Genomic DNA, 13,777 nt, shown 5'->3' on the forward strand with positions numbered 1-13,777 from the left:
GTATAGATATGTTTTCAAAGTGAATTGTTTCTTTGATAACTTCAGTTGTAAATAGTTTGCACTTTTAAAGAAGTTTTCTCCAAAGATTCTTTCAGATTTATTAAAGCGCGCAGTATTTTTCTCGCTATTTATAGGTTTTGGTTGATGTATAATTTTATTCTCTCCCCATTTTGGCGCAAGTTAGCTTATCCCTAAATTTGAACTGATAAATTGATAAAAGTTAGTCCACAGCATCCACCGTCAAGGCTTGGACTACTCTAACTGAACAGCGGAATATGATCAGCACTATTTTTAAGCACCTAAGTCCTCAAAGAGCATTATTTGACAGTAAGTTGCGAACCATGAACCTTTGACGTATACTCTGAGCACATTAATTACTAGACCACGTCCAATCTTCGTAGGGCCACAGCAAATAGATAGATGTGGCTTTGCTATAAGAAACACACACACACTCGTAGGGGGTCTTAGAGTCTTTGGCTTATTTATGTGAAATCAAATATTTTGCACTTTAATAAGATCATTATATTATGTGTGGACTCTGATTGTGCAGTGCTCTACTTGTGCTCTCCACACCACGCGTATCGAAACCTGGTTTCTAGAGGTGCGAGTGAGGCACTTGTTTTGAAGAGTTTTGTTTACTGTGAAGTTATATTTGCTTTTAACACACCAAGTAAAGCGTCTTTGTATTTAAGTCACACTAATAAACGTACTTTTTTCAATTCAACGAACTTCTAGTTTAACTCGATTAATGCAATAGTACAAGCCTGTCAACTTCAAAATTAATTAATAATTAGTATGCTCTCGAATGAAGCACAATCGTTGTACAAGCACAGAGTAGAGAGATTCATAATTAAGGCTTAGTCAACAAGTTGCTGCGTTTGTTAATGAGTCTCGAAAATCAATATAGTCTACAAGTCCAGAAAACGCGTACAATATTGTTACGCACACAAGTCGAGTCCTTAACACACTCAAACCCAATTAACCAGTCGAGACAGGGAGAGTGGAATACGTATCTTCATCGTCTTCGCACGCTTTCAGCACTTTTTTCAAACATTTAAAACTTTTTCCTATCGTACTTCGAAAATGATTTCGAGTTTTTTCGATTTACAACAGAAATGGCAAATGTGTGTAGGTTCTTTTTTTTTTCTCTCCCATGAATATAAAATTACGTCCACCGTTGTTTTATCGTTTTCTTTTGTTGCCCCTCCCCCCAGTGGCACAGCAGCATGTCTGCGCGCTTACAACACCAGAATCTAGGTTTCGATACCCTTGGTGGTCAGAGCACAGATATCCCATCGTGTAACGTGGTGGTTAATTTCAAACAAACAAATTTCCATCATATTTGATTCATCTATCGGTGTTTAATCAGTTCATTGCACACGTATGTGCGGGCACGTAAATGTTTTCATTAGTTTGTCTGAGAATGTTTATATATATATACGAGGCATTGCAGTTAATACTTCTTTAAAATTCAATTTCGTTGTTAATATGTTCCTATAGAACAATGTTTGTACTGTTCTGTATTTCTAAATAATAAAGAAGGAATTTACGTGCCTACGATAAGGAGGGATAATTCAGAGTATTTTTGAGGTTATTAGTTTCGGAAATTCAAACTCTTAGAACAGAGTCAGGCTTATTTAAATATAAATTGAAAGTTGTAAACTTGCATGATTTTTTAAAAAGTCACTTTGAATGAAATGCGTTTCTTTTTCAGTCAATATAATCTTCATTTAAATATGTAGTTTTATGGGAAATTATTACTTTGTTAATTAAAACTTACCAAGAATAATAAATGGAATATAAGAATGACAAACTTCTAGACCAGATCCTCCATCGTTTTAATACACCTCTCGGTGTGTCAACGTCATTGGCTTAAGGTTTATCGTGTTGAAAATCAAAGTTAGAGCGGTGGACACAACTCGAATAGCTCATTGTTCGCTTAGCTCTACGCTTAATATTAAAGAAACAAACATTAATACATTAATTTTCATACCTAGTCCTATAATATGTATATATATGATTTTCGCATTTTGTAATTCCTCTAAATGTCCCATAATTTTTTAAGAGCAATCTCAGATTCAATAAATCGTTTTATATTCATAGAAAGTAATGAAAGCGTTCCAGATTTTTCTTGTAATCTTTAAGAAATGCCAGGAAAACGAGTTAGATTATAAAAACACCACCGCGTCTATAAATTTGCCCAAGCGGAACCGTTCTAAAACTGCTAGGCCTGGCATGGCCAAGTGTCTTAAGGCGTGCGACTCGTAATCTGAGGGTCGCGGGTTCGCATCCCCGTCGCGCCAAACATGCTCGCCCTTTCAGCCGTGGGGGCCTTATAATGTCACGGTCAATCCCACTATTCGTTGGTAAAAGAGTAGTCCAAGAGTTGGCGATGGGTGGTGATGACTAGCTGCCTTCCCTCTAGTCTTACACTGCTAAATTAGGGACGGCTAGCACAGATAGCCCTCGAGTAACTTCATACGAAATTCAAAAAAAACAAACAATCTAAAACTGCTCGACTTCGAAGAAAGTAACAATGTACGACCTCAAGACTACAGGACGCACTTAGGTGAACTAAGTTCAGTTACCTTCGGAAAGGTTTGATCTGAATCATGTAGTTATCGTCCATATTCTTTAAACTTCGGTAAAAACAGTATCATTCTTTTAACTGATGCATTTCTTTTGCTGGTACTTATTGATAATAATTTTAAAGGATAGAAAACTTTAGAAAATTTCTAAACAGTTATATTTAGCTTATTTTAACTCCGTCAGGCTTTTAGGCCTAACTATCTAGAAGAGTCGATATTCTTTTTCCAGATTGCATTAAACAATATGTTAATTTGGTTATTACAATTTCCGGTTTGTTATCTGCAAAATTATGGTTGCATGGCCAGGTGGATTGCGCATTTGACTCGCAATGTGAGGGTCACGGGTTCGAATACTCATTTCACCAAACCTGTCAATCCCACTGTTCTTTGGTAAAAAAGTAGCCCAAGAGTTGGCAGTGGGTGGTAATAACTACCTGCTGCCTTCCTTCGTGCAACTTTGCGCGAAATTCACAAGAAGACAAGCTGTTCCCTAGCGCCCTTTTAATTCTATTACTGTACCCTATGTAGTATATATTGAGTTAATTACCTTTATTTCTGAAAGATTCCCAGCTGTAATACAAGAGTGCAATGATTCATATTATTTTGAATGTTCTGTTAATATTTCAATTTTGTTTCCAGTTTTCGGTTTTAACCGAGATCGATTTATCAGTGTTAATCTTTCTTTTTTATTTATTATTAATCACCAGGTTAATTCATCACGAAGAAAATAAACATTGAAAAAGTGACCTGTAAAATTAAATCTTGATAGAACAAACTAGACTTCATTACTGACAGTGCTAGTTCGCCTTGGGAAATCTTTTTGATCAAACCGCAGCTGGGGTAGGGGAAATCTCTGTCTAAATGTGCTCAATCCACAAGAACTCCCACCTTCTAAGTAATACAGATGTATTAAAATTCGTTCGAGCAACTAGTTCCTGTAGTTTCACTGTGGACCTTTTACAGTTGTTAAATAATCAATACTTCGTAAACGTGGACGTGCATGTGGTGTTAGCCACAGATATCACGACTGTTCCCTGCAATATGCTTATTATATATATATATATTTAGAGAAAATTAATACTGATAGAGTGAAATAAACACAATCAAAAGGAAGGGCTGCGTTGAAAACAACAAACCCAAACCTCTGACCAATTATATTGTTATAACCAAAAACAAGCCGAAACAAAAATAAAAAGCAAAAACGATGCACTACTTGAAAGGATTCCAGGGTACAAGCTATAATGTGGAATGTAAAATGTACCCTAGGTTATGGAGGTGACCGAGGAAGTAGGACTAACATTGCAGTGGGGATACACTATCAGTCTTAACCTTCTTTCGCTAGTCTCACACAAGAAATAAAAGAGTAGCAATAGATATAGAAAATAGGAGAGCAAGATGTGGGTACTCAAGTCCACAACGTCCCACATCTATATCACCCTCCACTGCCTGCAGGCATTCGTGGGAAGGTGCCTGATCTCCAAATTAAAGAAGAAAAAATAATGTACTACCATTTCGGGGTACGTTAGTTAAGTAACTTACATCTTGAAATTAGCATTCCAGTTCCCACACGGGTAGAAAGGCACCAATTGGTAGTCCAGTAAACGAATTATACTACTATGAAGTGTTCCATCAAGTTATCTAAATTAACTAGTAAAGTAGTACAGTATAGCAGCATAAAGTAGTGTCAAGTTGCTAAATGATCCTATTCATAATTAGAAATAGTTATTTCTAATATTTTTAATTATGAATAAAGTCATTTAATAACTTGGCACTACTTTATGCGGATGCACACCTTACGGTGTATAAAGGTTTGTTTAGAGCATGATAGTTACAGTTGACTTAATGAGTGGCGGTCGGGAGTTATACAGGGCTATTATTAAAAAAAAAAAAAAATTTGAATGTGACATAACCGAACATAAGCAGTTTAAATACAGTTCTCTAAATGGAGAAAAAAAGGCGCATTATCTTTTGATTATAAGAATCCTGATACATCCAGAAGAACGTTTTTCAATTTTCTTTTCTAAAATAAAATCTTGTTTTATTGTAAATATCTTCGTGTTTATGGCATTTATTGATTCAGAGTAAGACAACATCCCGTTTTTGTTGTAAATATTTTCGTGTTTATGGCAATTATTGATTCCGAGTAAAACAACATCCTGTTTTTGTTGCAAATATCTTCGTGTTTATTGCAATTATTGATTCCGAGTAAAACAACATCCTGTTTTGTTGCAAATATCTTCGTGTTTATGGCAATTATTGATTCCGAGTAAAACAACATCCTGTTTTTGTTGCAAATATCTTCGTGTTTATGGCATTATTGATTCCGAGTAAAACAACATCCTGTTTTTGTTGCAAATATCTTCGTGTTTATGGCAATTATTGATTCCGAGTAAAACAACATCCTGTTTTTGTTGCAAATATCTTCGTGTTTATGGCAATTATTGATTCCGAGTAAAACAACATCCTGTTTTTGTTGCAAATATCTTCGTGTTTATGGCAATTATTGATTCCGAGTAAAACAACATCCTGTTTTTGTTGCAAATATCTTCGTGTTTATGGCAATTAATGATTCCAAGTAAAACAACATCCTGTTTTTGTTGCAAATATCTTTTTATGGCATTTATTGATTCAGAGTAAGACAACATCCTGTTTTTATTGTAAATATCTTCGTGTTTATGGCATTTATTGATTCAGAGCAAGATAACATCCTGTTTTTATTGTAAATATCTTCGTGTTTATGGCATTTATTGATTCAGAGTAAGACAACATCCTGTTTTATTGTAAATATCTTCGTGTTTATGGCATTTATTGATTCAGAGTAAGACAACGTCCTGTTTTTATTGTAAATATCTTCGTGTTTATGGCATTTATTGATTCAGAGTAAGACAACGTCCTGTTTTTATTGTAAATATCTTCGTGTTTATGGCATTTATTGATTCAGAGTAAGACAACGTCCTGTTTTTATTGTAAATATCTTCGTGTTTATGGTATTTATTGATTCAGAGTAAAGCAACATGTTATTTTAGTTGTTATTTGTAGAGAGATTTGACGCAGGTTATTATTTATGGAATAAAATAGGCTGACGGTTCCCGTGAAATGAATTTCATGTCGTGTATTTGCACGGAAAAGCTCAATTCTGTTAACACTAGATAATATCCAAACTGATTAAAGTTTAGAAAGCTTTTATTCAAAATTCTAAAACCTAAATTAAATGCAGAGTTTATTTTTTACGACGTAGTGAAATTTTTTGAGAGACTTCGTATACGAGTGGATTAAGTGTTTAACTTGGATGCCAGTGACAGAATACGTAGGAATAGTCTCCATCAGTATCTTCATTTTATTCGATTTTCCTTTTTTATTTTTTACTTTCGCAAATAATTATAGCGGATTCGTAGAGTGGTTAATCATGTATTTAACTTTGTTTGTATGTTAAGAATAGTTTCAAAACAAACGTTTGTACAAGTTGTTAGGTTTCGAATGTGATAAGTTACCATATGATAAGTTCAGATATTTTTTCTCCCCTCATGTTTGTAATATATTGATTCCAAGTGTTACGAACTATAGTTCAATTGTGAGCCCGATCTTTGGTTTTTTTCTCTTACATTTTGCAAAGAAGTCATTGATTTTCATAAAATTTCTTTGCTTGTTTAAAATTTTGAATTTCGCACAAAGCTACACAAGGCCTATCTGCATTAACTGTCGCTAATTTAGCAGCGTAAGATTAAGAGGGAAGGCAGCTAGTCATCAACACCCACCGCCGATCCTTGGGCTACTCTCTTACCAAAGGTGACCGCACATTATAACGTCCCCATAGCTGAAAGAGCGAGCATGTTTGGTCTGACGGTGGTTTGAATCGCGACCATCGGATTACGAGTCGAACGCCCTAATCACTTGGCTACATCAGGGCCAGTTGCCATTAAGAGTTTTTTGTTTTTTTTATGAGAATCAGACATACTCTAGTGGTTTGCATGTCGGGCTGCGAAACTAATGGCTCACAACCAATTACTGGAGACAAAAATCGAAGAGCAAAATACTTCTGTAATAGAGTGTGAAAACACTTAATAAATATGGGCTGGTTCTTTAACTGTGTGACATAACGATAGTTGCATAGCTTTTCAGGAAATCGAATCCTTAAACAACACACGGTTTATTCTCTTGTGGTTTTGTAAGCGGAAGATTAACATTAAAGCCCATGCTTCGTACCGATTTCTCAGCAGTCGTCCATAACTAAGAAGATATTTTTACACAGAAGGAAATCTTCAACACTTACATCACTTTCCATGAACAATCTTACAAACGCAGTAGGTAAATTTTCAAAGTTCTCAAACTCAAATATCATCCAGGACTTTCAACTTTTCGTGCTAATGCTTAAAGTCATGTTAAGGTGTAAAAGGTTTTTTCTGATAAACGAAGGAACGTATAATATGACTTTTTAGTACGAGTGAGTAATTAGAAACGTATTTTCATAATGCAACATGTATTTAAATTAAGAATTTGATTAAATTTGAAGATTAATTGATTGATTATTTGCAATTAAGCACAAAACTACATAATGGGATATCTGTGTTCTGTTCACTACAGGTATCGAAACCAGCTTCTAGCAGAGCCATTCCGCAGACACACCGCTGTGCCACTGAGGAACTTAGAAATAATTGCTTATTGGTTGTTTTCAAGTTATCTTCTAACTGTGGCATGGAATATGTAAACCATAGGTGTTTCTCCAAACTTATAAATGAACATTTATTTTCAATTCACCAATACTTTACTCCGAACCACCTTAAAAAAGAGCAAGTTCTCGATGCAACAAGTTATTTCTCAGAACATTAAACTCACAGTTAGAATATTACATTGTGTAAGTAAAACTGTCAGGTTTTTACATAAAGTTAATTGGAGACAGCCAGAGAAAATATTCATGTAATTGTGAATTATAGTTATTAACCGAATAAAGAGATGAATTACGAAGACGGTTATAAAAATTACTTTTTTGTTTGGGATACTTGCTCGCAAACTAAACAAGGGTTACCTGCGATTACCGTCAATAATTTAACTCATAGACAAGAGAAAGGGCAGACAGTATAAAGTATCCACCGCCAGCTCTTGGACTACTTTATTCGAATAGTCGCTCTCATATCGCATTACCCTTCCCTCCTCTGAAGTGCGGTGCGTGATTTTGTGGCATGATACACGAGCCACAGACTCTCTGATTCACAGTCTAACAGACTAGCCTCCAGGCCACGCTTGGCTGAAAAAACGAAAAATGGTGAAATCCACGTGACAGTGGAATAGAGCTATCAGAACACTGGCGTAGGAACTTCTTCACGGAATTACTATAATACTTGGTGAAGAATCACAATGGTTGATCGGCCAAGCATGGCCAGATGGTTAAGGCTCTCGACTCGTAATTTGAGGGTCGCTGGTTCGAATCCCCATCACACCAAACATGCTCGCTCTTTCAGCCGTGGGGGTGTTATAATGTGACGGAAAATTCCACTGTTCGTTAGTAAAAGAGTAGCCCAAGAGTTGGCGGTGAGTGGTGATGACTAGTTGCCTTCACTCTAGTCTTACACTGCAAAATTAGGGACGGCTAGCACAGATAGCCCTCGTGTAGCTTTGCGCGAAATTCAAGAAACAAACAAATAGTGGTATATCAAGTAGTTTGTGTGTCAGTGAAACGGTCACACGCACAAAAACAAACTCACGTTGCAACTATTCCACTCCTCACAAAATATGTTTTTCAAGTATATAGATCAGTAATAACCAATGGAAAGAAAGTTCTCCATATCACCCAATCACGTTCTTGGAATTAAAATGAACTAAAAACTTGTAGAAAACACCAATAAAAGTTAGTGTTCAACTCAATTTTAATGCGGGAAAGACACACGAGAAACCACTGTGATAAAGGTGTCATAGGTTTTTCTGAAAAGTTGATTATCTGCCATCAGAGAACGTGATACTTATCGTCTCTCTAACTCATTTTCACACAAGTCATCGTGAGGTAAATCAGTCCTTCACACATACTAAACACTGAGGACAACCAAATAACAAATTACGATCTGTGAGTAGTAAAGTTACCATAGCAAGAAATGTATCAAAGATGTAGGACCTGAACAACAGTGGGGAGACATTATTTATTCCACTTGATCACTGTTTATAAGCGTCACGTGTTAAATAAATGAAACACTGATAGTTAGTGTATTGGGAGCTAGTATGGGAACACCGTTCCTCGCCCACTTCTTACGAAACAGAAAATAAGAGAAAGAGAATGAAAAATTAAAACACAGTACTACAGCCCCATCTACTGGTTGGCATGCATATAGAAACAAAGGAAAATATTATCCAAGTTAAGAAGTTTCTGTTAAGCTACGCTTCTTTTCTTGACTGTGTTCAAATAAGCCTAATATTTGCGTAGTTTTACATTTGATCGATAAAAACAAGTTTCGTGTGGAATCCTCCCCATGGCAAAACGGTTTGTTTATTTTTTCGAATTTCCCGCAAAGCTACACGAGGGTTATCTGCGCTAGCCATTCCTCGAGGGAAAGCAGATAATCATCACCACCCACCGCCGACTTTCGGGGTACTCTTTTACCAAGGTATAGTGAGACTGACCGCAATTATAATACTCCAACGGCTGAAAAGTTTGGTGTGACGAGGATTCTAACCGCGGCACTCAGATTACGAGTTGAGGACCCGAATCATCTGGTCATGTTTGGCCAGGCACAGGGGTATGACTGCAAACTCACAGTATTAGAAACCTGGTTTCGATACACATATAGCTCACTGTGTAGCTTTGTGCGTAAAAACAAACAAGCAAATAACCACGTCTCATTGTTCGTGCTGAAGGTTCTGGTACTAATTATTTCTACTGCTTACCTCAGTGACGTAAGATCACATGAGCTTGTGTTGCTTTTAAAATAATTCTTCAATGAATCAAGGTATTGTTAACAAGAAACTAAATATACTTTATAATTTCAATAGCATAAAGTGGTCGCATACGTTTTTTTTTTTTTTTAAGTGTACAAGGTGTGGCCCAGTAGTTAATATTTGAATTGTGACCTGAAGGTGCATGGTTCGCGTTCTGTTTCTGCAAAATGCTTTCTTTAATTTAGAGTCGTTGATACTCTATAAGAATGGAAACCAAATCCAACTTTTGAGGCAGACAAGAGAAGCTGGAGTATTAGTAACGGCCGCTGTCCGGAGTATTAGCAACGGACACTGTTGACTGACTTGTCTTTCCTCTGGTCTACGAGTTCATACTTATGGACGACTACGCGTAAATAGTCTTTTGTGAGTCTTTACACAAAAATTCTGAAACAAGATGTTACCTAAATGTAGCACTTGATACACTTAATGGCGAACCTTCTGAAAAACAACAAGACTTTGTTTTTCCAGTTTTCACCTACATTTGCTCTTGGAACAAATAACGACATGAACAACAACTATACAAGTTTTATGAAATAAAAATAACACTGAAATTCAAGTTGTTGTTTACGCAAGGATTACCTCAAGCTCTCATTCTTCTAATGGGTTGACGGGAAATATGATTTTGGTATTTTAAAAGCTCATCAGTCACATAGCCTACCTTCTGTTCTTTAGTATTTGTTTTAAAAGGCCATAAGGAAGTTTGTCATTTATTAAAACTTAATAGCGAAGTAAACGGGCTACAGCCTACGTCAGAAGACGAGGCAAATGCTTGTATCAATTTGTTTCTCGAGGGGAAAAAAAAAAGGGGGGAAAACGCTGGGCGTTTTTATTAACTACAGAAAGTGATTTCCTCTCGTTTTACACGGGCCGTAATAACTTAAAATAAGTAATTATAATTCCTTCTGACAATACATTTTCTGTTAGATCACAAGAATATATAATAAACAATTTAAGTGGGTCCTCAAATTTCGAAAAATTCAGCGTATCGCCAGTGAAGATGTTTTTTGTTTTGTTTTCTGCGCAAAGCCACAAGGGGTACATGCGCTAGCCGTCCCGAATTTAGCAGTGCAAGACTAGAGGGAAGGCAGCTAATCATCACCACCCACCGCCAATTCTTGGGCTACTCTTTTACCAACGAATAGTGGAATTGACCGTCACATTATAATGCCCCATGGCTGAAAGGCCGAGCATGTTTGCCACGGGGATTCGAGATAGCGATCCTCAGATTTCGAGTCGAACGCTTTAACCCACCTGGCCATGCCGGGCCCGCCAGTAAAGTACTCTGTTTAAAAGTTCTCTAACTTTAGAAAACAAAAGTAAAAAATAACTGTGATCATTTATAAACAAGAAAACGTGAGAAATAAAATAAAAAATAAGACGACAACAAATTAGAATGAAAAGATGGAAAGAGAAAACGGAATCGTACGTTTTACTTCTGACCACCCCTCTGTTTGCTCGAGTGATACTGAAATCGACGCTGAAAATACTGGCGAGAGAGGGAACAAATGAGATGTTGAAACAGCCCAACAGGATCGACTTTAGGGGTGGAGCCATTAAAGAATGATACACTTTCCCCTCGGCAGATAGTTTGACAGTTCTGTTGTTAATTTTAAATAATTATTAATTATTTTCTTTACGAGTTATCTAGAATATACTAAGTTTCTAAAGTTTAGCAGTTTAATACTTAGTAAATGGTTTTTATGATATAAATCGTTGTTATGGTTAATAGCTTATACGAGTACTATGCCTGATCATTAATTACTATAGCTTTTTGTACAACTAGATTCTAATTAGTTTATCCTACGTTTCGACTGCTAATCTACTATACTCGTTAGGGACGTTCTACGTCACTCGGTATTCCAGGACGGAGATCTGGGATCGAATTCTTGCGACCACAAACAGAGAAATAGTAATATTTTGGAACTTTCTCGTAAACAGCAACAGAATAGCAATCGAAACACGGAAAAAAGTAATTACTAATTAGCACCCAGATACACAACAAAGTTACTAATTAAACTTAGATTATTGTATGGCATATCAAGAAGTTTATAAGGTTAAACAATTTTAAAACATCACTTGTAAACAACATGTTTATGTTTTATAGCCTATGGTAAAGTAACGGAAAATTGTCAGTAAAAATGTACATGTAATCTATCTTTCACTGTTAACGATATCTGAGACCTGATTATCATTTATGCGATACATGGGATAAAAGGGCAGGCTCGCGATCCCGAGAGGTCAGGGATAATTAGTCCTAGTTTAGAAATGTTGGCCACAAACCCCCGCCTCTTCAGTGGGTACTCTTAACCAATGTTGATATTGACTTTCACTGTCGAGTTAATTCATCAAAGGATCACGGATAAAACTCTGAATTTTCTGATCCGCAGCCCGACACACTTACACCTAGGTTAAGCCAAGGTAATCTGTACCTGAACTGAAGTTGTTCAGACTGTCCTGAACATAACAAGCTGAAACGAGCACAGTTTGTGTGTTTTGAATTTCGCGCAAAGCTACACGAGGGCCATCTGCGCTAGCCGTCCCTAATTTAGCAGTGTAAGACTAAGAGAGAAGGCAGCTAGTCATCACCATCCACCGCCAACTTTTGGGTTACTCTTTTACCAACGAATAGTGGGATTGACCGTAAAATTATAACACCATCACGGCTGAAAGAACAAACATGTTTGGTGTGACGGGTATTCGAACCAGCGACCCTTAAATTACGAATCGAGTGCCTTATCCACCTGGCCATGTCTGGCCGACAAGAGCACAGACTTTTTAGAATAGTTATCAAGGTTCAAATACCAGATTAACACTTTATTAAAACAAGACCACCAGGGAAGGATCACGATTCGGGTTTTGCACCTCTAGGTCTGAGTTGCAAGGAACAATTTCAGTTTTTGTATTTCAATACGTCGTTACAGATCTGAGGAAAACATCTATTGAAAAATTAGGCTGAAGCAGTTTAGATCGTCGTCTTTGTCGTGAAAAATTAGACAATGTCTGAAGGTCAGTCAAACTCCTTATTTGTTAAGGAAAGATCGTAATTGTAAAATTAAGATTAATTTTGTGATATCAGAACATAATAGAGATTGTTCTGCACTCTTCTAGAATATGACATGCAAGAAATGTTTACGCAGTAAAAGAGAATAGCTGGTCTTGAATCTATTCAGAACCGTAGTTATCTCTTATAAGAAGTTAAGTAACTGGAGTGTATACCTCCGCCAAGCAACGTTCATCATATTCGGCTGTCAAAAATAAATATGGGATGTGTCTGTATGCCTGTTAGTTTCAACAGATATGGACCACGTTTAGCGGGGCATTGAGAAATAATATTCTACAAAAGTCCATAAAGTTTCGTCAAAACCCGATCATTTTTTACTAAGTCACAGGGCAGTAATGTGAAAAAAATCGGTCCCCATGTTAACAGATATGGAATTTTTATTTGTCGCGACTTTGCTACGATCTTGACCTTTGATCCTATAAATAGAAATGACTTCTAACTTGAACCATAATCAAAATATATACCAAATGCATTTTGCCATTTACAAGAAATATTGCTAACAAACACAGAGGTGAGAAACATTACCTTACCTCTACCTTAGATTTTTTCTTACTTTCGTTCACTTCATCTTTAGTGGGGCGAAGCGGTGCGTTTGTCACTTGTGTGCAAACTTAATTTCTCAACATATCACGTTACTAACTTATAGTCTGCTAATTTCCTGTGTGTACACGACTAACCGGTTGTCTGTACTTTACAACGTGTTACGATAAGAGTTCAACTCTGGATGCGAAATCAGGTTGACACGGCGTGGTTTAGCTTGAAAAGAATACCATGACGTCCGCAACAATTTGAACTATGTGCTATTCGCTCTGCTTGTCTTCGATTTTGTGACAATTTCGAGATTAACAAACGCTTTATCATGCTCTCTCCCACTGCTAGAGGTCGCTTTATACCACTGATGTAAGAGACCATGTCATTTCGGTTGCATTCTATTTCTCCGATCGTGAACTGCAGTATGCTTTTGCTGACAGCGCTCTCTGCCTTATTTCCACATCACTGTCTTAATTAATATTTTTTATTAAATACGTCACGCAGTTCAACGTTCACGTGGGTGGGTATGAGATATAGATTTTACAACAAAATGAACAACAACATTAATGACTGACCTAACAACCTAATAGCTTTCTGCTTTCCTAATAAACTAGTGACGCCTCACTGCATATGTCGTGGCTCTCAAAGAAAATTATCACGGACTTAAGTTTAACAG

At 36.6% G+C, this 13,777-nt stretch overlaps 1 protein-coding gene across 1 annotated transcript in view; it reads right to left on the reverse strand.

Annotated features, from left to right (window-relative positions):
• The window catches only part of LOC143225017 (uncharacterized), a 37,451-nt gene extending 23,954 nt beyond the window's left edge, over positions 1–13,497 (reverse strand). The window contains exon 1 of the mRNA XM_076453660.1: positions 13,101–13,497. The gene's annotated coding sequence lies outside the window, so the exon portion shown is untranslated. The remainder of the gene's footprint in view (positions 1–13,100) is intronic.
• Positions 13,498–13,777: the final 280 nt, after the last annotated feature.

Source organism: Tachypleus tridentatus, chromosome 9 (assembly GCF_004210375.1).
Source record: "Tachypleus tridentatus isolate NWPU-2018 chromosome 9, ASM421037v1, whole genome shotgun sequence".
Lineage (NCBI taxonomy): Eukaryota > Metazoa > Arthropoda > Merostomata > Xiphosura > Limulidae > Tachypleus > Tachypleus tridentatus.